The following is a 24820-nucleotide window of genomic DNA, read 5'->3' on the forward strand; positions in this document are numbered from 1 at the left end:
CTGATACAAAGTGTTATATATATATATATATATATATATATAAATATATATATATATATATATATATATATATATATATATATATATATATATATATTTATTCACCACCAGTTCTCTTGCAGCTTGCGTCTTCAAAGCAATGCTCATACTTCAACTGATGCGTTTTAACTGTAGCTTTCAGGCAGCAATATAAAAGTCAAGTAACTCTTGTGATTATGTTTCTGCTAGAAAAGGATCTAACTTTTGTCTAGTGGCAGTTTTGATGCCATAAAGTAGTGCAGAAGGTTTATATGTCTACTGCAAAGATCAAATCTAATCTGTATTTTATGTGAATAGCTGAGCAGATTAGTAAAGTCAGCCATTTCCTGCGCCATAATACAAATGAAATGTATGTTCGAGGTGGGCTATGAAGAAATGAAGGGCACTTTTGCTGGGTGGTAGTGAGGGAATCTGAGGAGGAGGTCATGGGAGTGGGAGCACCAGTAATGATTGTTGGACTGGGCAGCCATGTAGGGAAACCTACCAAACCCAGACTATTCTTGAAACTAGACACGGGGGGGCCACAGAGGTGTGGCTTGGGTGAATTCCCCAAAGTTTTCTTACCCAAAATACCCTGCGAAGGTGAAATGTTGAATAAAAACTCTATTTTTTTCTTGCATTTCTGTCACTCAAACTACAGGAATATGCTGGGATCCACAAATTTCCTACCACCTAATGTTTCCCCACCTGTCCTGATAAAAACGACATCCCACTTGAGTGCCTGTACCTATTGCCTGCATCAGGAATGAATCACCCCAGGGTCAACAGTTGCCCTCATGTAAGGACTAACATTGACCATTTTGTGATCTATTCCTGACACGGGCACCAGGCCTACCCACACAAGTGAAGTGCCATTTTGATCAGGAGACTTGGGGAATCCTTGGTGGAAGGAAATTTGTGGCTTCTCTCGGATTCCAGAACTTTCTATCACCGAAATGTGAGGAAAAAGTGTTTTTTTTTGGCCAAATTTGAGGTTTGCAAAGGATTCTGGGTAGCAGAACCTGGTGAGAGCCCCACAAGTCACCCCATCCTGGATTCCCCTGGTGTCTAGTTTTTAAAAAAATGCACAGGTTTTGTAGGTTTCCCTATGTGCCAGCTGAGCTAGAGGTCAAAATCCACAGCTAGGCACTTTCCAAAAAACACGTCAGATTTCAATGTAAAAATCTGATGTGTCCATGTTGCATTTCCTTTCATGGGCACTAGGCCTACCCACTCAAGTGAGGTAGCATTTTTATCAAGAGACTTGGCGGAATAAAGAATAGAACAACAAGTTTTATTGCCCCTTGTCTTTCTCTACATTTTTTCCTTCCAAATGTAAGGCAGTGTGTAAAAAAGACATCTATTTGAGAAATGCCCCGTAATTCAGAGATATGCAAATAATCATTGCTTCTCAACACCTTATCTTGTGCCCATTTTGGATATACAAAGGTTTACTTAATACCTATTTTTCACTCTATATAGTTCATCAAATGAATTGCTGTATACCTGGTATACAGTAAAAATCCATTGCAAGGTGCAACTCATTTATTGGCCGTGGGTACCTAGGTTCTGATGAACCTACAAGCCCTATATATCCTTGCAACCAGAAGAGCCCAGCAGATATAACACTATATTGCTTTTAAAAATCTGCCACGGGTGGAAAAAGTTATAGAAGAAAACGTAGCCAGAAATGGCCCTTTTTTCACCTCAATTCCAATATTTATTTTGTTTCTGCTGTTACTTTCTGTAGGAAAACCTTGAAGGATCTACACAAATTACCCCTTGCTGAATTAAAACTTTTGTCTACTTTTCAGAAATGTTTAGCCGTCTGGGATCCATCATTAGTTTCACACCCATTTCTGTCACTAACTGAAAGGAGGCTGAAATCACAAAAAATAGTAAAAATGGGGTATGTCCTAGTAAAATGCCAAATTGTGTTGTAAATGTGGTTTTCAGATTCAAGTCCGCCTGTTTCTGAAAGCTGTGAAGATGGTGATTTTATCACTGCAAACCCTTTGTTGATGCCATTTTCAGAGAAAAAATCACATGCTTTCTTGTGCAGCCCTTTTTTCCCACTTTTCTGAAAAAAAACAAGGTTTTAGCTGTATTTTGGCTAATTTCTTGGTCTCCTCCAGGGGAACCCACAATCTCTGTGTACCTTTAGAATCCCTGGGATGTTTGAAAAAAAGGACGCAAACTTGGCTTGGATAACTTATGCAGACAAAAAGTTATGAAGGCCTAACCGTGAACTACCCCAAATAGCAAAGAAAGGGCTCAGCACGGGGGAGGGGCGGTGAGTGGCACAGCAGTTAAGGTGTTATGATTGTTATTTTCTCAGTGTAAACAGAATATCCCCATTATATCTTGGCGTTGACCTCTGTATAATACTGTGTTTTGAAATTATTATTATTGTTTATTTATTTTTTATTTTTGCTGCAGGTGTGATTACAATACATGAATCAGTCCATGATAAATCATACATCAAACATCAGAACTTGATCTTGTTTCTTTATCAAATTAATGTACTTCGATGCTTTCCTGTACCCTTGTCTCAGTAATATCCGAACCAACTATATCCATAATAATGATGATTTCTTATATCTTGATCCTGATTCCACCCCCCCACCAACCTAACCTCTCACTGGATTGCTCATCTTCCCACATATTCCCTGATATCTTCGCAGTGCACCTACCCGTCGAGCATACAGTTGTTCCATCTTTGCCTCCCATGCCGCATACGTAGGGGGGACTGATGATTTCCATGCCTGGAGAATCAGTGATTTGGCTATCAGAGTAGCCACGAATATTATTTGTCTAGAAAAAATGGGCAGATCTGTATTTTGCGCAATACCCCACAATGCCACTAATGGACTAGGGACTAACTCATATGATATCATGGTACTTATCCTTTGTAAGATCTTCTCTCAGTACCCTACCAGATATATACATGAAAAACACAAATGGACCCAAATCCCCCTGAGTCTTTTGGCAGCGTGGACACAAACCTGATGCCTCCGGGTGCATTTCCTTTATTCAAGTGGGGGTGTAATAAAGCAGCCAATTAGAATACAGAGCGATTTTTTAAAAATTAGCCCCTGTAACTGCTTTTTGATATATCGCATTGTGCTTCCGCCACTGCTGCATCCCTATTTAGCACCCAGTGATATTTTCTACTCGGCCCAAAAATTGGGAGCTTGCCTTGACTGAGCACCCACCCAGAAGTAGTTTATACCGTCTGCCAGTGCCTAATTGATTACTATAAAAAGCCTGGCCAATAGCTTCCTTTGGGCCATCTATTACTTTCCCCGTTGATCGTAAGAAATGTTGGATTTGACAGTAAGAGAATTTTTTACTTTCTAGAAAGTCCCTTTTCCCCATTGCGCACTGCGCCCATATTTTAATATGATCCCCTATATAAACGTCCGCTAGGGCCTTAATCCCTAGATCTTCTAATTTCTGAGTATTTCTTTTGTTGAGTTCTAAACCTATCATCCATACATCACTAACTCAAATTAACGGATGGGTTTTACGAATTTGATATTTTGCCTGTATTTGTGATATGCTGAACTGTATCATTACCGGCAGTCTCTATCTTACCCTTTTTGGTAGGCGAGGAAATTTAAGAAATCAGGAAAGCTGTATGTTTGTTTTTATTAACATGTGATTAAGATAGAAGTTAAGACTTGACTTTTGCGCAGCTCTTGCAGCCCAATCCAATACTGCAGCTTCATAATAAGGTTTGATACTGGGGAGTGCCAACCCCCCATCTTCTACTGCAAAAGTCAACTTCTCTATCTGTAACCAGGGTTTCTTATAATTCCATATAAATTGACTAATTAATGAATCCAGTTTGTGAAAAAACTTTTTAGGAACTCTCAAGACTACACTAGAAAAGACAAATAATAACAAAGGAAGAATCATGATTTTTACCAGTGCAGTCCTGCCTATAATCGTCATGGTAGAGTCCTTCCACTGCAAAAGCAACCCCTTGATTTTTTTGAAAATCCTCATGTAGTTCAGGTGAAATAGATCTGCTGAGTTCTTGAACACATATATGCCTAGATATCTAATGGGACTAGAAGATAAAGATACAACCCAAATATCTGTTTTGAAATTATTATGATAAATGTGAAGTCAATGAGCACAACTAGCAGGAAGCAGAACTAAATTCCTCTATTTCTCAGATGCTCCACCGCCACTCTGAGGGAAAGCAATTAAAGTACATCATCTCACAGAAACAAAATACAGCCTTCCTGGCCACTGCAATCTTTTTTCCTTACTTCAGCAAACCAAATGACTGTTTCAGAAGAATAGGTATGCGCACCTTCACAGAAAACCTTCTGAATATTATATCCAGCAAATGCATATTGTATCTGTGTAAAGCACTTGTGGTCCGATGCTTTATGTGACACTAAACCAAATATCACTTTGATCTGGATTACAGTCATGTATTCCTTCAGATTTATCTGTACCACTTCTGTTCCCTTGAATCTATGCTCCTTGAAATTATATGTTGTTCTCGTTGTGACATACTGAAGTAAATAAAATGAGCTGATATTCTAGGGTTGCTTCTGAACATATGTAGAAATGTTGCTTTTATATTCTTCTACAGCTTTATAGCAATTCTTGAAGGGTGTTTGTTATTTCACTCTTATCATATTTTCCCACTTACCTCTTTTGTTTCTATTAATACTGGACATTTTGAACATGTGCCTTGTCGTGTTGTATTTGTGCCTTTTTACCAATTAGTCAAATGTGGTGTTTTTTCTTGTCAGTCCCTGTTTGGTAATTTCTTGGAGTATCCATATCATTTATTTGGCATTTTGAGTTTGAAATTTTGATTTCTCATGATTCTTTTGCATGGAAATGTATATGGGACTGACCCCATATCAAACATTGTATTTTGGCCTTCGATAAATAGATTTTTTTGTACACATTTCTTAAACTTCTGAGTGGTCTTCCGTCACAGGGAGTCTTACTATCACCATGCCACTTCTTCATTGTCTCCCTTCAGCTCACACATGCAGCCACTCACTATATTTGGGGATTAATCTATAGATGACTTTTTCTCATACAACTTTTCTCACCAGTTCATTGAGCAATGAGCTATATCTTAGGGTGCCTATCTGTCATTGCATTCTGAACATGTACTAGGTGCTACTATCACAGCCATTGGAGAGATTGCAAACATTCTCCCTCTTAACCCTTGTGGAAATTACATTCCTAGCATCTCTTATTGTTTTCTCAAATCTTTCTAACATTTTCAATTATGATTTTGCAATTGACAAATAAGGGCACTATCCTCCATTCTTGCTCTCTATATCACCAGAATTTGTACAGACATGCACTTACTTGGTTATGTATAGAGATCTAAATAAAACCTAACACATAAAGTAGTGGAACTTCCTACAATGGTTAGGAGGCTGGGGGAGTAGTTCAATTGAGGTGGATTAGGAAAGAAATCCAGACAGGTCAAGGGCAATTACTATTTGTATTCAATCAGTTTGAAAGTTACATGTCAATGAGATGTTGATAGAAGAAATAAGCAGTCAGTTCCTCCTAGAGGAGCACGAGTGACAGAGCATGCCAGATCTAAGTTGAGTGAGAGTTTCTGACTGTTAGAACACAGCAAGAGAGCCCTTCTAGCATTTTATTGTCTCGCCTGGGGAGTGTTATGAAGTCAAAGGTGATCTTGATCTTGTTGGAAAACATTCTTGACTGCCTGATTTTTACTCTTATGGGTGATGCAGCAGATGGCTAGTAGAGCCAGCCAGGTGGCTTCTTTGATGGTAAATGAGATTATGTCGAACTTACTGACCTCCTTCATCAGTTAGAAAGTAAGGTGAATGTTGCTCTTTGGCGGGTCAAAGAGATTCTATGGTGTGGGTTAGCAGATTATTGTCTTTGTCGAAGTGAAATGCGATTATGGCATGTAGAGCGGTTTTGAAGCTGATTTCAGAGAGAAAAATATTTGCCAGTTTTTGACTCCTAGAGGTTTGTTGACATTAGCCATTCATGCACGTGTTCCCTTTGGTTATTACTGGCTATTAGAAAACCCGCTGTTTCAAATATGTCTTGAGCCATGTGATTCATTTCCTAATGTAATTTGTAGATAACTGGGTGTCATGCACATACTGATTGATTATTTTTATTCAGATGCAGTTATCACATTCTAAAAACTGCACAATTGAAAACCACAAGAGCCAATATAGTATTAAAGAGCACTCCTATATAAATATATAAATATTTCAACAGTACCATTGTGATGCCAATTACACTTAAAACAAATGCCCTGACAGCTGTACACACCTCCAATTTAAGAGTTGTTGGCAGTGGGGTGTTTAGCCAAGCCAACGACCAGGAAGTGCTGCTGGAGGATAACAGTATAGTCTACACAATAGGCAGGCAAAAAAATGAGGGCGCTGCGCAGAGACTTTGAAATCACTGCCACTCGCTTGTCACAGTAGGTGCTTACATTTTTTCACAATTCTTGCTGCAAAAACTGTGAGCACTTTCTTTAAAAACGGAGTGACTGAAGCAAAGAATTCCATATTTTCGCCACATTGTAACCCTGAAATGAAGTGAATTTGAACTTGTATGAGGGCATATGTTTTGTAATTGACAGCATTTTTAATTAGTTTTTTTCTAGATTTGAGGTGCATTTTGGAAAAATGTTTCTGCTACTGAGGGGCACTATTTTTTAAACTAAATATATAGTAAGGTTTGCAGTGGAATGTTTAGCCAAGTCAACCAGCAAGGAAGTGCAGTTCTGTTAGCAGTCTAGTCTACATGATAGGCAGGCATAAAAATGAGGGCACTAAAGACAAGCCAAAGGCAAGCCTGTCAGTACCCGTCCACGCCTAAACTGGACCAGGGGCAAGGGACTCTGCCTGTTGGAGCCCAGGTACATCGATAAAAACATCCTATTTGCAGGAATCATTGCTAGTGCTAGGTAGGTCTGTCAAACATGATCCAGCCCATTGCATGGTAGGCATACCAAGTCACTTAGAGGGCCCTTTTTCCTGCAAGAACTGTAAGTGGGAAGGCTGGCCCTTTGAGGAGTTGATTAATAACTCGAACCCTGACCTGGTTTTCAACACAGAAACCTGGAATTATGATTATACCCTGCTTGAAATTATGATCTCAATGCCATTAGTCTTTAAAATCTTAAAATGGGACAGAAAGGGTCGCACAGGAGGCGGCGCTACAGTCACATTTAAAGACAGCTTCATGTGTTCAATTGAACTTAATTCCACCTCATCAGAATGAGAATTTCTAAGTTTCCAGCTCTCCTACAGAGAGAAGAATTCTCGGAGGTAGGGTACTGTATACAGCCGCAGACTACAGCCCTTTATTATCTACCAATCTTCTCTCCTAGCTGTCTCCTTTAATTCTTAAACATGAATACTATTTAGTAATTGGAGACTACAATTTACATTCTGAAAACCTCGAAGACCAAATTTGCAGAAATCTGGAGAGTCATAGGCACATTCTTCAGCTCAAACTATGCATCTTTGGCCCGACTCACATTGCGGGCCACACACTGGACCGAGTATTCACTAATATTGTGTCCACTTCAATACAGAACATTAATCTGATACTTTGGATAGACCGCTCGTCCATTAGGTTCTCTCATAAACTACCTTTAAATAAAAATAGACATATTAATCCGTCCCCTTTGCCAAAAGAGCATGGAGCAAAATAAACACAGAATCATTTTACGATTTTGCTGCTCGATCAGGGTCTTCGCCCGATGCTTATCTAGCAAAGGTTAATTCTGCTATCATTAACACCTTGAATAACTGGACCCCTCTGAAAGCACTTAAATCTCAATGAAGCTCACATCTAAGAACTGGTACTCGCCAGAGTTAAAATTGAATTAAAAGAAGTGTAAATCACTAGAGAAAGCATGAAGGCACTCCAAATGCATCACTGATTAAAACAATTAAACAAGAGATGAATAACTACCACAGAACACTTAAAAGGGCCAAAAAGGATTACTGCATCAAGAGACTGAAAGAAAATAGTTATTTCAAAGAACATTCCAAAAGTGTAAAATAATGTTCTCAACTAGTCTACCTATCACAGGCAATTACCCCCTCTGCCAATCATTGTGAAGAAATAGGTAATGTATTCACTGATAAGATAGACATCATTTATGCAACCTTTGACGAACAACCTCTTTTAGATGAGATCTCCATGGGGTCAGTTCAACTCTCCAACAGAAGGCAGGACTGAACTAGGGAGCGTTGTACCATGCACCATAGAACAAGTAGAAAAAGCGATGTTGAAAGTGAACTCTGGATCCTTGTTAGATCTCTTCCCCCATTTTACCTTTGCTCACCTCTTTAATTTACATTTTTAACCTATCCCTATCTACTGCAGAATATCCAGATGCCTGGAAGCATGTGTCAATACTCCCCTTAGTAAAATAATCGGGTATAGATGTTACAATTCTAACAAATTACCGAGCTTTTTCATTGCTTCCCTACATGTCGAAAGTTCTAGAAAGACTAGTCAATGCCCAGCTCACTGCCTTTCTCGAAACTAACAACTTGCTAGACACTTCTCAGGCAGGATTTAGAGCTAATAACAGTAATGAATCACCTTTACTTGCCGTACTTATTAATATCAGATTAGAAATAGATCAGGGCAAGGCCCTTGTCCTGATCTTACTTGATTTATCCGTAGCATTTAAAATGGTGTCCCACTACCTATTGATAAAAAATATTTTGAGATAGGGATTCACTCAAACGCCCTAACAGGGTTTGGCTCCTTCCTGAGTAAGATAACTCAATCTGTGCAGTTGGACACCTTTAGGTCATCTCCCCACACTTCCAGATGAGGAGTGCCTCAGGGTTCCTCCTTGAGCCCCATACTCTTCAGTGGGTATGTCTCTTCCATTGCAATTTTTTAAATCTGAAATCTGTTCCTATGCAGATGACACCTAACTGGTAATTTCAATATGAGACAAACACCAGGAAACCAGGGAAGATATTACGAGCTGTTTAATGAAGGTGTCAAGTTGAAAGAGAGCTCATTGTTTGAAATTGAATGCTGAAAATACAGATATACTACTTTTTGGCAGAGCCCAGGAGAGCTGGGACTCCTCTTGGTGGCCAGCTCCCCGAGGTTCAGCCTCGAGCCCAAGAAAGTAGCAAAAGACTTGGGGCTTTGATCGACAACTCCTTATCCATGCAGGAGCTAGTCAGTGTTACATGCGGTAAATGCTTCGGAATACTCAAACTCTTGAGAAAACTGTTCTGCTAGATTCCAGTGAACTTTTGCCAAACCGTAGCCCAGGCTCTGGTCACAAGTTGACTGGACTACAAGAGTGCTTTTTATGTAGGCATGGTGGATTATCTATTTTCCCATCTTCAGCTAATCCAACATGCAGACGTCTGGCTCATTTGCAATAAAGATAGATTTAGTTCATCATCAGCCTGTTTAAAAACTCTTCACTGGCTGCCTATGTGCAAAGAAGCAAATTTTAAAATTATTTGCCATGCACATAAAGCACTTCATAATTTAGGTACAGTAGTATTATGTTCTAAACTAGAATTCTACAAACCACCTCATAATTTGAGACCCCAGAATTTAGTGCTAGCCAAAACAATGCTTGTAAAAAAAGTAAGGACAGGGGCCATTCCTTTTCCTATTTAGCAGCTGCCCAATGGAACTCAGTGCCCCTTGACATTCACCTTACAGAGAACCTTACTACCCTCATGAAAAAAGTTAAAAACATGGCTTTTTCCAGATTAATCCCCATCTACTACATTCTTTGCCCCTGTATTATCTCATATTTGATACTCAAGCTTTCAGTAATTTCAGAACAGTAATATTTCCCAGGGGATGAGTGTCGTGCTTTATAAATGCAATAAAAAAATGGAATCATTATTCAAGTTCTGAATTTTGGACATAGCAGCCATCCAACAAGAACATAGAGCATGGCCAGATTGTCAGTCAGTCATCATCATCAGTAGCCTAGGGGTACTATTAGGGCCACAAGGCAAATTGACTTCTTCCAGAAGGCATAATATTTGACCTACCTTTCCACCAAGTGAGAAAGGTTTTGGGTGCCTCTCAAAAGAGGTATTTTCAAAAACTGTACACACCAACCATCACTGTCTCACTAACATACAACACAAGAATAATATATCCATGAAGTTACCACCTGTAAATATAGCCAACATGGGCTATCTAAAAAGTATAGACCTGTAACATTACAACCACATACTTCAAAACTGCATGAGTTGGAAAGTACTCCTCTTGGCACATAAGTGGATAGCTAAACATGTCCTTTCCCACTTAAATAGCTTTATGTATAATGTCAATTGTTGGTGCCATTGCAAAATGTACACAAATCAACTGTATCCCCACTGTCTGAGACTCAAGAATTAAGGTTTGCCTGACCACATCTGGAAAACAAACTATCTTGTTTGAAGAATATTTTCTACAGAAAGAATGCAAAATACATTTGCGCATAGATTTGAAGCTTAATGCCAATGCTATTCATATTCTACCAGGAAATAAAAAAGTACCAAAAGATGTTTGCGACCAAACATGTAAAAGAAATTACGATGCTTCCATATTTGGATAAGGTACCGTAAATGCAAGGCTGAAGATTTGAGAAATTAAAGAAATGGAAGACCTATCTTCCAGTGTGCGTTATGGATGAATATCTGGCAACCAAAAATAACATACTACTTTTTATAACAAGAGGGATCAAGGTGTTAACTACTGATCTGGGAGTATTTGGAAATCTTTGTAAGCACCTCTCATATCCTGTGATGGTCCTGACTGACACTGTGTGGGTCACTGTCCCAGCCTTGCCCGGCCAAACATGCTGCTCAGCGGGCAGCTGCAGCATGCACTACAACCAGCAAGACACCTGCTCTTCATGTCACCTACTGCCCAGGACTCGCCTCGCTTGATGGACTGGACGCTCCCTTACTGATATTCAGGGTAAAAAATTTGGGCTTATCAGGGCTACCATAGTACCATCCTTGTGACTACTGGAATCATCGAACACCCGCGGCAGTCCCACCCGGGACTGACCATCGTCTCATTTTGACTCTCTGAACTTACTGCTTTCTTCTGCCCCTGGCTGGACGGGCCCAGCCTTGATAAAGTCACTTGCGTGACGAAACACATGTTGGCTGTTTCCTGTAAGACGACACAAACCCATACCTGTGAATAAAGACTCTACCAAAACATCAACTCGGATTCATCGCTTTACTCTTCGCCTTTGGATTTACAACACTTGGGCTTTACTTTCGTCCCAGAAACATTGATGAACTCTTACCTCTCTGTGTGCCTTGGTCTACCTGTATTTACTGCCCAGGCTTGTAGTGCAAATGGCCGACAGATTCTCATAAGAGGAGTAATGCTAGAAAAATAGAGTAGCCAGAAGCATGGACGTTATTGCACTTCTACATAAGTCTGCACCTCCTCGTTGAGGCCCACTTGACAGAGGCTGCTGCCTCCAAGTGTGCCACAGAACTCCACGACTGACACTCCAGCTTCTACTTAAAAAAACTTGTCTTTGAACTGTGGGGGAACAGACAGCTGAGCTCGGTGACTGTGAGTCTGCCTGAGGTGATGTGCTGTTGAGGTGCTACAGCAGTCAATCTCATCCTTCCCCAAAACAATTGATGTTGCAAAGGTTTTAAGAATTCAAATGCTTAAAATAAGTAGAATAATTTCCCTTATGCCAGTGGTTTCTCTAAGCATGTCCTAAAATGTAGAGCAAACCCCATAAAAAAATGAAGACTTTGAGAAATAATCTAATCTACAGAAAACCCTAAAGTATTGGTCTCCAGATAAATCACACAAACAAAAAATCACAGGTTGGCATAAGGGTATAAAATTACAGAGAGCTTCACCACAAAACTATCCTGTAGTTCAGGACTGGATCATTTATTTCAGATACAGAAGGGAAAATTATTTAGTAATTAACTATTGTTGTGGTATCACTACACAAAAGATAACAAACTAAAAAAATTCAGCATTCCATTTAAGCCATTGTGCCTGAATTTTTCATTACCTCTGGAAAGGGGATGGAAAATTGCACGCATCACTCCAGCTGCAGGTGGTGAGTGCAAATGTTTTTGTGATGCCTATGAAGATGGTGAATATGGGCACATTATTATCATAGTTTAAGTAGGCCTACTTCAAAGCAAAGTCTCTCTTGAATGTGAAATCCTGCTTTGCCCAGGCCGGGCCCCAGACACTCACCAGGGGTTTGGAGACTGCATTGTGTGAGGACAGGCACAGCCCGTTCAGGTGTAAGTGACCACTTCTCCCCTCCCTCCTAGCACATCAGGAAATGCAGACTACACCCCAGCTCCCTTTCTGTCACTGTCTAGTGTGAGGTGCAACCAACCCAACTGTCAAACTGACCCTGACAGGGAAACCACAAACAGGCAGAGTGACAGAAATGGTATAGGCAAGAAAATGCTCACATTCTAAAAGTGGCATTTTCAAACACATAGGCCCTCATTACAACTTTGACGGGCGGCGGAGGCCGCCCGCCAAAGTTGCGCCGCAGGAATACCGCACCGCGGTCTGAAGACCGCGGCCGGCATTCTGAGTTTCCCGCTGGGCAGGCGGGCGGCCGCCTTAAGGCCGCCCGCCAGCCCAGCGGGAAACAACCTTCCCACGAGGACGCCGGCTCGGAATCGAGCCGGCGGAGTGGGAAGGTGCGACGGGTGCTACTGCACCCGTCGCGTATTTCACTGTCTGCTATGCAGACAGTGAAATACAAGCGGGGCCCTCTTACGGGGGCCCCTGCAGTGCCCATGCCATTGGCATGGGCACTGCAGGGGCCCCCAGGGGCCCCGCGACACCCCCTACCGCCATCCTGTTCCTGGCGGGCGAACCGCCAGGAACAGGATGGCGGTAGGGGGTGTCAGAATCCCCAAGGCGGCGCAGCATGCTGCGCCGCCTTGGAGGATTCTGACGGGCAGCGGAAAACCGGCGGGAGACCGCCGGTTTTCCTGCACTGACCGCGGCCAAAGCGCCGCGGTCAGAATGCCCTAAGGGGCACCGCCAGGCTGTCGGCGGTGCTCCCGCCAACCGCGAGCCTGGCGGTCACAGACCGCCAGGCTCGTAATGAGGGCCATAATCTTAAAATCAACTTTACAAAAAGATGTATTTTTAAATTGTGAGCTCAGAGAACCCAAACTCCACAAGTGCATCCGCTCCCAAAGGGAATCTACACTTTAATCAGATTTAAAGGTAGCCCCCATGTTAACCTATAAGAGGGGCAGGCCTTGCAACAGTGAAAAACGAATTTAGCAATATTTCACTGTCAGGACATATAAAATACATTACTATAAGTCCTACCTTAACCATACACTGCACCCTGCCCTTGGGGCTACCTAAGGCCTACCTTAGGGGTGTCTGACATAAAAGAAAAGGGAAGGTTTAGGCCTGGCAAAGGGGGGCCACTTGCCAAATCGAATTTACAGTTAAAACTTCACACACAGTCACTGCAGTCGCGGATCTGAGACATGATTACAGAGCTACTTATGTGGGTGGCACAACCAGTGCACAGGCCCACTAGTAGCATTTGATTTACAGGCCCTGGGAATCTCTAGTGCATTGTACTAGGGACTTACTAATAAATCAAAGATGCCAATCATGGATAAGCCAATCACATACACATTTTGTAAAGGAGCACTTGCACTTTAGCACTGGTTAACAGTCGTAAAGTGCCCATGGTAACAAAAACAGCAAAATCAGAGTCCAGCACACATCAACAACCTGGGAAACAGAGGCAAAAAGTTAAGGGAGACCATGCCAAGAGTGAAAAGTCTAACACGGCAATACTTCTCTTCGTGTAAAGGGAAAAAAGCAGGTGTGGCTATTCTATTGGCTACCCATTTCCTGGGTAGGGTGACGCAGATTCAGGCCGGCATTCCTGGTAGATTATTATCACTTCGCAGTACACTCCACTCACATACGTTCACCCTGTCTACACTTTACGCACCTAACGAACATCAAGAGGTTTTTATACTGGAAGACTTAACTAAGGTGATGGCCACCGTAGATAGGGCTGTGCTCATTGGAGGGGACTTTAATTCGGTGCCAGCTACTGGGCTTGATTGGTCGGATCAACGTGTGGGACAGACTTGGGCGTTCTCAATGCAGAGCTTGGAGAAATTAGCAGAGTATGGGCTTACAGATGTTTGGCGACATTGTCATCCTACAGAGAGAGACTACTCTTTTTACTCAGCAGCTCAGCAGACATACGCACAAATTGACCTGTATCTGGCTAAACCTCACATTTTGCAATATATTGTGCAGGTAGATATAGGCACAGCTGCACTTTCGGATCCTGCCCCACTCCATGTGACAACCTCCCCCCCCAACACGGCCACACAGCAGCATACCGGGGGCCTTAACCTCCAACTCCTTACCAATGAAACACACATGTCTGAACAGACAGATGCAATTACGGATTATTTAGAACATAATGACCGACCCAATACACTGGTGGTGATGCTCTGGTACGCATTAAAGTCAGCACTACAAGGCCGACTAATTGTGTTAGTGGCCTGACTCAATAGAGATTGTAGAGATAAGAGGGCTACCCTTGAAAAACAAGCGAAAGAGTTAAAAGGGGAGCATAAACGTACAGTATCCCACAGAATACTAGACACAGTTCGTAAGCAATTATGTGCACTATACATGGACAGGACAACTTGTGCCCTGCGTCACACTAATGAGGCCGTTTATTAGCACATCGCCTACAGACCCAGACTAACAAACAGAAGTTAGAGGCATTAATAGACCAGCAGGGGATACGCATTGACCAGGATGAACAAATAGTTCAAGCTTTGGAACAATTTTATGCCCAATTCTACACTGCTGAATGCTTGCTATGAGGGGACTATACCTCATACCTGGAAGGCATACCAATAGAGAGTCTGCCTGAAGAAGACATTAGACAGCTAGAACGGGACATACAGTTAGATGAGGTACTTTCAGCAATCTCCCAGCTCCAATCTGGCAAAGCTCCGTGGAGGGATCGCCACCCCACTGAATTTTATAAATTATTCTCTAAGCAATTAGCCCCAGTCCTAACGCACCTGTACAATTCATCTGCGGATACGGGCTCCCTTACACCCTCTATGAAACTTGCTTCTATTACAGTTCTGCACAAGCTGGGTAAAGACCCTTTATGTTGCTCATCCTACAGACCAATATCCTTAACTAACGTGGATGCCAAGATCTTCACATCTGTATTGGCAAATAGACTTGCCCCTTATATGCAAGGCCTTATAGAGCCGGATCAGGCCGGGTTCATTCCTGAATGCAATTGTAGCAACAACACAATATGTATATGCCACCTACTAGATAAATCCCAACGCTCTCAACTACCGGCATTGATGCTGTCTATAGATGCTGAAAAGGCATTTGATAGGGTTCATTGGCCCTACGTGTTTGCTGTCTTCCGGAGGGTGGGACTGGGTGAGAGATTTATTAAATGGATACAAGGCGATTACGATGGACCACAGGCAATGGTTGGGGTAAACGGGTTAATGTCATCCTCTTTCCCGATGACTAGAGGCATTACACAGGGCTGCCCACTCTCTCCATTACTTTTTGCACTGTATATGGAACCCAGGGCAGAGCGCATTAGATGAAACACCTTGATAACGGGTATTACAATGGGGGTCGAGATCAAAAACTAGCGCTATATGCGGATGATGTTGTGGTGATGCTAGTTCATCCCCTCCGCTCCTTGCCTCCGCTGATGAATGAGCTAGAGCTTTTTGGGAGAGCTTCTGGATTTAAAGTGAATTTACAAAAATCCTAGATTCTAAATTTAACAATCCCATCATCAACACAGGCTGTTCTGCAACAACAATTTCCATTTGATTGGACTACGGGGGTGGTATGCCTGGGCCTTAACATTCACCCTAGTACTGTTCAAACTGTAACCTCTGACTACAGTGTTTTATTAACAAATACATGGGCGGACTTACACAAATGGAAGTACCACACACTTTCCTCGTTGGGCTGTATCGCAGCAGTAAAAATTACTTTACTACCTAAAATTCTATATGTCATGCAAACGCTGCCATTAGCTCCCCCTCCACAGAGTTTAACTAAGTTACAGCAAGACATTGAGGAGTTCATTTGGGAGGGCAAGAAACTACATATAACCAAGAAACTGACCTACTTATCGAAAAAGATAGGGGGCTTGGGGATCCCTCACCGTGCCCACTACTATCAAGCAGCTCAACTGTGATACTTAGTGGAGTGGAGCAGGTCACACACGGAAAAACATTAGTGCTTCATAGACCAGGTCATTGCAGGCATCCATATCTGGAAGATACCATGGCTTCCTAAATCATATAGAACACCAGGAGTATATATCTCTCCTATTCTGAGAGCCACAATGGGGGTGTGAGGATAAAATACAGACAAATAAGAAGCTCTGCACTCGAATTTCCCCCCCTCACTCCCATCATGAACAATCCAGATTTCCCCCCAGCTCATCAGGGCTCTGGTTATTTAGCTTGGCAGGAAGTAAGTTGTAAAAGGATTGGCGATCTCTTTGGTGAATCAGTCTTGCTGACCTTCCCTTAGATCCAGCAGCACTATGGTCTATCCGAAACTGACAGTTGGCAGCATCTAGCTATTAGTCAGTGGGTCACACAACCCTCAATTAAGACCCACGCAAGCCAACCTCTGCTCCTATTTGAGAAATGGCTCCTGACTAGAGGCACTAATAAATGCATTCTCTCTGATATCTATGCCTTTCGTAATAATATACAGCCTCTCTGTAAATCCTCGGCACAGCGTCGCTGGGAGAAGGAATGTGAGCTTTCCTTTACACCTCAGGAGTTTTCAGATATCCTTAGACGGGCCACCTCCTCAGCCTGTAGCGTAACGGGGAAAGAAACCTTATTAAAAATGGTGCATTATTACAGCTAGAGTAGCTAAGTGGAGGAGTGATGGGGAGGCTCATTGCTGGCGGGGATGCATATAGGAAGGGCTGTTGACCCCCCTTCTGTGGAAATGTACGAAACTCCATCGGTGCTGGTCTGAGGCCCTAGATGCCCTTAATAAGTTGTATAATATACAGATCCCAAGATACCTGATTTACATCCTCCTGGGCTTACCAGATGTTCTACATTACTCACTGACATTCTTACGTGGGCGTGCTATTACATTATCGATATGTGCAGCTAAACAAGTGTTATTAGCACGTTGGGCCACAGATACCATACCGAATCATTTAGATTGGCTCCATAAACTATGGGATCCGCTACAGTGGAACAAAGACTCCCCCAGTTCGACAAAACTTGGGGGCCCTGCCTGATGTATCTTTCACAGGAATTCATAGAACTTACAGGCCTGACATACTTACAATTACTCTGTCTTACTCCCCAAGACCCAACAGTAACCTAGCTCCACTTACTGTGGAGAGGGATCCTGGAGGATTTTACACTGTGAATCCCGCAATAGATGTTCCACTGTGCTCAGCCACACAATAATATGGACATGCCTTACTCCTTTTTTACCTTCGTCTACTGTTACCTCTTTCTATTGTTCCTCACTGGCCTTTGGTTGTAGGTGAGAGTTTTGTATGGCTTTACAAATTTTGATAAAATTCAATAAAAGAGATTTCAACCTAAAATATAAATATTTTACCTTAAACTTCCATTAATTAAAGATTAAACTAAGGGCCTGATTTAGAACATGCCATATGAGTTACTTTGTCACAATGATGACGGATATCCTGTCCTCCAAAATATAAATCCCATTATATGCTATGGGGTTGATATTTCAGCAGACTTCTTATCCGTCACTGTTGTTACAGAGTTGCTTGTCCGCCAAGATCTAAATCAGGCCCTGTGTTATTAGTGCTGTAGCATTATTTCAATTGTGCTCTACATTTAAATTAATACATAAAATAATTTATATTAATATCTCTTTACATTAATATCTGTTATGATCTCTTGTTTAACTGCAAGAAATATTTTCCTTACTAACCAAACCTCATGCTGAAAATTGGTTAGAATATTGAATATCTGACATGGTGAGGCTTTAGATCCATCCCTAAGGCTGGACAACAACATAGGCTAGGAAATCTGCCAGATGGCATTAGCCTTATGTCTTGAATTCAACTGGTGCAATGCACTCTTCTGTCCTTCACTACAACCACTAGTGATCACACACAATATAGTATTTGAGACAAACAGTAGAAGTGGGTAAAGTGGAAAGGGTTAAAGGACAAAACAGAGACTCAGGATATCATGCTTTGTCTCATGGCTCTTGGACATCTGAAGTCATAAAGAACTATTTTTTAATCTGTCATTAACCTCTGGCTTTTAGCGTCAATAGTGACAAGATGTACCCTTTAAATACAGCTGTGTATCAAACTCTCTATTCATCCCTCTATAATAGTAGGATAACTACCTCTCACTGCATACATATGTGCCTTCTGGAATACATGGTTCTTTCCTGATGGCGTCAATACAATTGGAAAGTATTTAAACATTTGTTAATGTTTTGTAAATTCCTACCCAGACAACTCACACACCCCTTACTAAACATCACACAGACATAATAAAAAAAAACATATTTTATTGATATTTTTCCTTTAATACAGCCAATACAAAAGGCCCAAATTATCAATATCATATGCAGCAAGGTAAAAGACTTATGGGAGAGCACCAGGAGTTATGAAGACATTCAAAAACTGTCTGGAATGGGGGGGATAAACTCTAGAACTGGGAGTGGGTGGAAAAACTGGGGAGGTAATGGGGGAACTTTAAACTTATGGCAAGCAGTACAGAGGACCGTCTGGCTGGGTGAGGCCTTTTGAAAAGGGGGTGCAGGGAGATGCAGGAGGGCATCTTGGTCATGTGGAGGCATAAAAAGTAGGAGGGGGAGGAGTTGTGCATTGGTGTTGTGGTGCTTGTGAGTTGAGGCGAGGATGTGCTATAGGGAGCATCATCTGTTGTCAGTGCCTCAGACCGCAGTAACATTACGTCCCAGACCTCTGCAATGGGGCAGCACCGGATCCGATGGGTTTCCTCCTAATGTAGTGTAGAACCTTCTGTATTTCCCCATCGAGATACCGCAAAGCACCACTGAGTTAGTGAAGGAGGGTGTGGAGCATTTTAGTGCATAGCTAGGAGACATTTGACCAATAGAAGGGCTAAAACAGCGAATTGGGCACGTGCATCACACATAATAATATCAAAGGTGCATGATAAAGGAATTTGAAGAGTTCAATTCTCTAAATAACCTTAGTACAAAGTTTGTTTCCAAAGCACATCAACTTCCCTAATGTCTCTGTAAGCAGGTTGACCTCCTCAACTTGCAAGAAAATAAGCTGTACAAACCTAAATAATTAATTCATTAAGCAAGAGTCCTGGTTGCAGCAACATAGTGGCTTGATTGCCTAGCAAGGTTACAAAGAAAGTTAGGCCCAGTAATAAAAAATTGATACATTTATCTGCAAAGTTCAGGGAATTATAGATGTTTCAATTCACAGGCAAGATGCCTTTGTACATTACACTCTGCACAAGATCAGGGTATCACGCTCCCATGGGCCCCTTCCCGAAAAGGTGAGCAATCACACAAAATGTTTTTCCTTTCTTGTAGAAGCCAGGAGGGCTGGAGTTACCTAAGAGTACGGTGGCCCACCTGGAGTACTGGATGCCTCTACAGTTGGCCATGAAAGCAAGTGTTGATTTTTCCAAATGTGGAAAATGCACCTGTTGCCCAACTGACAACTATGGGACATTCCTGAAATCTCATAGTAGACAGGTGCCATCCAGTTTGGGACCACAGCATCATGCTGCAGGTTCACGTCTAACACACTACCTCCCAATTTTTCTTTCTCCAACATTAACCATAATTTACATGATAAAATGAACCCCCTCATGTTATTCCTTTCTAAATTAAATATTTTAAGTTTTACCAGTTTGATTCAATTAAGATGGCTTCAGGTATGCCACGCTTTTTGTCATAAGTAAGACTCTTAGCACGCTAGTTGTTATTTAGAACACACTGGTAGACAGCAGTAGAACACAAGGGAATCAACTGACAGGCTGCTCCTGTTGGAAGTACATGTTTTACTGAGCATGTCAGACTTCACTCTTATAACATGTCTGAGAAAGACTGTGAATTTACAGGAAATGTGCTTCCATTTTTGCTTCTGGAGCACCTTCCTTAGCCTCTATGGATAAATCATCAGACAACAGTTTTCTCTCAAACATGATTCATGAAATCCCAGCAGGGTAAAGTCACCTTATAACACACCACAATTCCTTTGGCATGGTACCATTAACAAATGATTTATATTTTAAGTAAAATGTGTTATCACCCTTTATACGTGCCATTCACTACAATGTACTTCAATAGGGTGCTATCATGTATATTGGTCTTAAGATGGCTGTAATCATTTTCTGGTTGAAGCGCTGACAGCCAATCAGATCTCACCATGACATCTGTGCTTAGGCTCTGCCCAGATATATGCATTTGGATTTCCTTTAATATCTTGAAAACTACTGAATGGATTTACACCAAATAATGAAAGGGATGCCTTCTAGACGTGGAGCTACCTTTCTGCCAAATTTGGTGTATTTCCATTTAGCAGTTCAGGCTATAGGAATTAACATGGGACAAAATCCTAGAAGGCACTTGTTTTGGAAAAGTTTGTGAAGATTCGTCAAATGGTGCCAAAGATACAGGCAAATCAAGAAGGCTTTTTGGATGGAAACTAGGTCATCTCGAAAGTCACACTGCAAGACTGGCATTTCAACTGAGAGTCTTCACCCTGAGGCTGAACACTTGCTTGGCATTCTGGACTTTCAGGTCTGACATTCAAAAGGAGCCTTCACAGATGACATTTTAAAGGCACATTCGGAGTGCTCACTGTTCGGGAGGTTTTAATTTGGCATATCTGGCGATAAGAATTTTAGGGCCAGAATCAATGTGGAATACAAGTTGAACTGTTGAATACGGTGAAAAGGTATGAATTTCCTGGGGAATCATTAATTCATGGTCAAGTTGCCTTAGTAATTCCTCATTTTCCCTCACAGTTCTTGCAAGAGATTGGAGCTGCTTTCAGCAGCATAACCTCTGCGCACAACATGTCAGGTCTGTTGTAACTTCATAGACTTCATAATTTACATTGATGCCAGTAACAGGGTAACCAATCCTATAGGTAGTTTTGGGCCTCTCACACTTGGGTGTCCATGTGTGTCATGCAGGGGTCTGCCATGTCTGGGTGTCTTGTCTCAAAGACAGAATAGACAGAAACTCCTGAAGTGGTTGCTCCAGTTTCAGCCTAAGAGTCATATCCTACAAGAGCTGCCAATTCTTCCCCACTGGGCCTCAGATTGCAAGGCAATCCTTCTCCCTGCCCTTAAATCATATTTATAGCTTTGTAATCATGTTCTACCTTTAGTGTCCTAACAATTGACACAACATTTGAACAATATTTAAGATGTTTCCAATATGTATATCAAAGTATTTGGGATACTTTATCATTTGTAATGTGTTTTATTGAAGTGATGCAAAATGCTTTTCTGTGGAATGTGCATCTCTTTCTAAATCCGTCATTGATGCTGCGTTCTGATAATGTTGACATGAAGCCCTTGAACTTAAGCAGGGTATGTAATTATTATCTTCTATACCAACAGATTAATCAAACTTTGGTAAAACGTTTCATAGAGTCTAAGAGACTTTTGACACAGTAGCCACTGAAAGAAAGCATTTGCAGATTTTTAGGGGAAGGATATGATCTCACTATGTATATCTTATGTATGTTTGAAAAAATGATAGTCTGTGTACTTTGTATATTTCGATATATGTCATTCAGCAGGATCTGGATCCTGACACCTACTCTATCTAGAATCAAATTTGACATTGACGTTTCTCTGATGTTTGAACAGCTTCTTCATACTTTTGCATGTAACCAATCATGGCTGCTACCAAGAAGTTGTGAGGGGTTGGAGAGCAGTGCGCAGAGCGGGGGCAGCGCGCGGAGTGGAGGGCACAGGGGTGGGCAGTTAAATAAAGAAAAAAACATCCCTGGCCCTCCATGATGCTCCTCTCTGCTACAGCCGCCTCGTTTTCTCTCCTCATCCAATCACAACACTTGTTCATGCTGTTGCACAGCATGAAAGAAGTGCCACAATTAGCCTAAGTGGGCAGATATGCAGCTCAGGGGGAGAGTGGGGCACTACGCATGGACTCCACCTGGCTGTAAAATACAGCCGGAAGGAGAGTTTCTATATGCATATGTTAGTTTGTGTGGCTTCAGATGGCCGGCCAAACTGATATGTGCACTTAGAAGCACACATTCCACTCCTCCTCCACCTGACGTGGAGGAGGCTAGCCCCACCCTAAGAAGGTGGAAAAATAAAGGGATAAAAACATACTTTTATTATTGTTCTGCTTTTTGTCAGTGGGGCGATGCTCCTCTGCCATAGCGGAGGGGCCGCCCCTGAGTGTAACAAGTTCATTTTGTTGAGTGTTACTTTCATGGATGAAAATTTCTCTTGTGTTATGGTGTAATGACATCTTTCTTATTGGGTAAGGCAGGGTCTGGTTTCTAATTCTTGTTATTTGGCACATTCAGTTATCACAGTGGGTTCTTCTGGGTTCATTTATACTCCAAAATAAATTTCCTCAGCCGTATTATTAGGCTGTCCTGCCAAATGAAGATCCACATCTTTCACACCTTGCTTCATGCAAACTCTTGTTTAAGTTCACCAATTAGGCTTCATATTTTGAAGACACCTGGCTACAAACGTTGGTTTCTGTGGCATCTTTTCCTCTGTGAATTAGTAATTACTTACAGGGGACGGCTTTTATACTTTTGTTGCATGTAGGCCTTAATCCTATTGCTTGATTTTTTCTACTGCATTTTACATCACAAGATTTAAGCCCCTAAGTTTGAAGTGCCTTACCCGGGTGTTTTTGTTCATCATCACCTGTTTATCTTCATATCTTACCACGGGGATCTGTTTGATTCTCATAAATTTCATCTGGCTGGAGAGGTGCTGTGATTTCTCTGTGCTGCTGTGCTAGCTTTAATTTCTCTTTTCACTCAATTGTATTTATTAACTTTTTCTCATATTTGTGATTCACAGAGTGACAAATATTAACTTCTTGTGGGGTTGCTTTATATCCACCAGATCGCATTCCTAGCCATACACATATGGGGGCATTGATGTAATCAGCTGAGTATCAGACACGTGGCTCTCAAATCGTACATAGTTTTCACTTCTTGACGTCTCTATCATAATTTGGTGAGTAACCTTTAGAGCAGTAACCCATTACAGTCATTGCCCAGGAGGCCCCTCACTGCAGATTCTGTTTAATTCCCATGTGCAGAGGCTGCTAATAATTGTTTCGAATAGCTGCTTGAGGAAATATTATCCCTGTTATATTTAATAATTATTGCTTCAACATCCTTGGGGATTTTTGATGCGGTTAGTTTTGCTTCTTTTTGTTGTGAATGTTTCTCGCCTTTGCATTCCTCACATGTTGTATTTACTTTTTGCTTTATCTTTTCCTCCACACCGCTTTCATGGCCTGTTTTATAGACAGCTGTATTACCTGCTGGGCACAAATAGGCGTGTCACAGATTCTCTGTCATGTATCCCAAGGTCCTAGCAACCTCTTGTTCTTACCCTCAGGCTTACTTTATCCTCACCAGGAAGACCATTACACAAGACCTGACTAGGATGGTTTGCTATTTAGAAGAGAATAGAGGTGTCCCTTCACGTGGTGACAGAGGAAGGTTTTGGTGCAGGAAACCGAGGTAAAAGGGTCAGCAAGAGGCAATGTTCTACGTATAATATGGTATAATTATGGTCCTATTTTGCCACACAACATCTACCACATTCTGTGGTAACCTGATGGTCGTTTTTTGCATGCCAAAGATATGATGGGCATATTGTATTTCTAGCTGATTTCGAGACATATGTTGCTGTAAATTGATGGCCAGATTCTTTGCCACACTAGCACCTTATGGGGCACCCTGATTGGCAGATTATATGGCAGTACAGTGGACTTATTCTGCGGCACTACGAGTTTTATGGCAGTATGAGCCTGTTGTCCAACAATGAACATGTTATGCAGCACTGTGGTTAGAATATTCTATAATGCAGCAATGGGCATATTTTGCAGCCCAATAGCTGGGCTAGCTGATCTCTCTTTCTCCACTGCTCTCTCCCCTGCTCCCTCTCTGTCTTTCTTTATTTCTCTTTCTACTCTCAGGACGAATCAAGTATTGCCCATGTCAAATCTCAGAACACTAAATTACACTCACTGCAATTCAACCAATCTGAAACACAAGCAGGCCCCTCCTCTCAGTCTTGTCTGTAGTCATTGTCTAGCTACATATTCAGTCAATGGCATTTGTCAGAGTAGAATCTATGATGAAGCCTATTGATAAAAAACTATCTAAAATGAATTGGGCTTGGGTTGTGCTAGTGACTGAAGGTTTATCATAATCATTCCTACATTGATCGAGGCACATGTACAGCTATTAATAAGTGGAGTTTGGTTTCTGGAAATGGAATGTATGTACTATCTGACAATATATAATAACTACTCTAAGAGCCTGGTCCTGATTACAAATAATGCAGAAGCGTACCAACCCATATGTTCACATTACTCAGCAAAAATATCCAAATCCACATGCTTTGTCTACCAGCTTGTAGAGAGAGAAGGTACAGTCTGAGGGGGATTTTTATTAGAGGGTTGCACCAGCCTTGCATCACATAGTCTGAACCAAGGCCGGCACAATCAGTAA

Source organism: Pleurodeles waltl, chromosome 8 (assembly GCF_031143425.1).
Source record: "Pleurodeles waltl isolate 20211129_DDA chromosome 8, aPleWal1.hap1.20221129, whole genome shotgun sequence".
In the NCBI taxonomy this organism is placed as follows: Eukaryota; Metazoa; Chordata; class Amphibia; order Caudata; family Salamandridae; genus Pleurodeles; species Pleurodeles waltl.